Consider the following 2866-nt stretch of genomic DNA (forward strand, 5'->3'; position numbering starts at 1 on the left):
ATCGAGTGATTTATTCAAATCATCATTAAGGCCATGGTTCTCCACTAGATCTGTGTGCACATGTGAGAAAGAGGGGGTTGTCTGGTGAGTATGTGTGTGTTTGTGTTTGAGGACATCAGCATCCTAAGGATAATAATCATTATCATGTTTATCGGACACTTAACATTGTGCTAAAGGCTTTGCATACGTTTTTTAATCTCATTTAATCCATACGACACCATTGTGAGATAGGCATTATTATTATTCTTCTCATTTTCCAGATGAGGAAACCAGCCAAGAGCTGCTGTTATTGGCCAAGGTTGCACAACTGCTCAGTGACAGAGCCAGTGAGCCTGATGCTGGGGTGACTCTTACAATCTTTCTTTCCCACCTCCAGATCTCCGCTTCCTGTGAGGACCTTAAACCAGTGCTTGTGTGAACTGCAGACCTAAATGAGCACAATTAAAGATGCGTTTGTTGAAAATTGATTATTTTGTTTTAAGGCACAGAAATCAAACTTCAGGTATTAGTAGGGTCCCAAATTGGGTCTGAATCAATGATTTCTTGAGCGGCTTACAGGATGAGACTTCGTAGCAACAGTGGGCTAAACTCTTTGCACCAACTCTCCCACTGGAGACAACTATAAAAGCTGCATAAAATATTTTTTGAAATCTTAAATAGCATTAAATTGCTGACAAGGCAGTAAAAAACGACTAGGTCAACACGGAGAGAAGAATAGGAACCAGAGAGGTGAGTGAATTTAGAGGCCACTTTTGCCCTAAGGGCTGCTGATCCTGGATAGTTTCACAGCCCTCTGGGCAGAGAAGACAGAATGGAAGACAGGATCCAGCCCGAGGAGAGGGGGCCCTCTCCACAGTAAGCTGGAACCCCCAGGGCTACTTCCTCAGGTGAGGGTGACATGGAAGTGGAGTAGTCTTCATGTGGAATTACAATCCAGGTTCCTATTACCCAGATTATCTCAGTTCAGAAAACCTGAGGCCTTTGGATTGGTTTAAGGTGGGCCCAGACTGGTATGTCTCCAGTACATTAGGGAAGCAGATCTCTGGGCATAGGTGCTTTTACATAAGGCCTCATATTATTCCTATAAAGAATTTTTAAAATACTGGACTATGGTCAATGATGACCAGGAACACAAGGAAACATGACTCCATGTGTGAGAATCAGCAAAAACAGGCAATAGAAGCAGATCCGAGAAGACTTTAGATATTGAAACCATCAGACTACAGACAATAAATGACTTTTGTTCCTTGTTATGTTTAAATAAATAAAAAATGAGCTTGCGGCTATTTTCAGAGAACGTAAAGCAATAAAAAAGAAGCTGTTATAGGACAAATATGCAGCAATTTAGCCACCATTCTCTTCTCCTACTCCACCCTCCTGCCCCACAAAGAAGAAAGAAATTCCGGGCAGCAGAATTCCATATGGAAATCTCACTTGGCGTGATATTAGGCAAACTAGAAAAGACATTCTCCTATCCTAAATATGTGTATTTTCAACAAAGCATATCAAAGATAGAATTTTAACTTTTCTTTGTGACTTTAAAAAATTATAATTTGAATTTCATTATTAATATGGACATAAGAAATACCTTTAGACAAATTGACCGAAAAGTCTTAAAAATAGAAAACAGAAAATATACCATACCCCTCTCCTGCAAAAAGGGGAGGCATACAACCTTATATTTTAAAATTACCACTCCCGAGGACTGACTCAGGATTGCTGGAGCTTGGCCATTTACAGCGAGCCTTTTGATAGAAAAGCCACCTATTCCGGCCTCTAAAATTAAGACCATCTCCTTGTGAAGGGTAGAAATCCAGGTGAGATAAGATTGATAATCCTGCATTGCAGAATTTATTAAAGATGTCCAGATTAAAAATTGCTTTGTCTGTCAATCAATCAGCCTGTTTTCTACGTTTACTCTGTCACTTACTAAAAATGTTACTGTATAACACGGAACCCCCCCATAGATATCATAACTGCTAATCTCCCTTTCTTTCCCTTCTGAGAGATAACCTTGGTCATGTTCCCTAGCAGAGGTCCCTAGATTTGTCCCTGTCTTGCTAAAGGCTTTACTATTATTATTTAAAAATTTTCCAAGTCATATGATTTTAAGTGAGGAAAAAGGGCACATGAGTGGAAGTCATCAGTGAAGGGGGATTTATGCTGCATTTCTCCTTCTTTGGGTAGTTTCCTTGAATGCTGGTGAGAGGGGACAGGTTGGAAATAACCAACCTGAAGATTGATCTAAGGCTTAACTATTGATTGGTTGATCTCTGTGCAACTGTTGGAGTTCAGCATCGTTCAAGTCTCTCAATATCCTGGCCCGAGCTTGGAGGATACCTTGGGTTGGGTCCCCTAGAAGCAGACTCTGAGATGGAGAGCTGCATGCAGAACTTTAGTTAGGAGTGTTCTTGGAGATATACCTATAAGGGGACAAGGAAGGCAGGACCAGGCAGAGGGAGAAGATGTATCCCAAAATGGTTGCCATGGAGACCTCAGCTAATTATACAGGGAGCTCTGCATGTGGGATGGTCCCTCAGAGTTATCCCAAGGTAAGGGGGCTAGGCTTTTGCATCTGGTCATCAGCCAGTCATTGGCCAGGGCTGTTTCTGGGAGAGGATATACCTTGGGTAAAAGCAATTTCCAGTGAGAGAGGACGCTCTGAGCCATCAGCAGCTGATAGTCTCAGCAGCTGAGGGGTGGGCATGTGGCCCTGAAGAGTAGGATCTCGGCATACAGTATCCATGATGGACCATCCTCTGAGCTGCTCAGATTCATTTGCTTCTCATATTAAGTTTGCCCCATCACTAATGGCTTCTTTAGGATTGTGGATTGTTTCCTTGGTAAACTGACAAGAGAAGGATTA

The sequence above is a fragment of the Pteropus vampyrus genome, unplaced genomic scaffold (assembly GCF_000151845.1).
Source record: "Pteropus vampyrus isolate Shadow unplaced genomic scaffold, Pvam_2.0 Scaffold261, whole genome shotgun sequence".
NCBI classification, from domain to species: domain Eukaryota; kingdom Metazoa; phylum Chordata; class Mammalia; order Chiroptera; family Pteropodidae; genus Pteropus; species Pteropus vampyrus.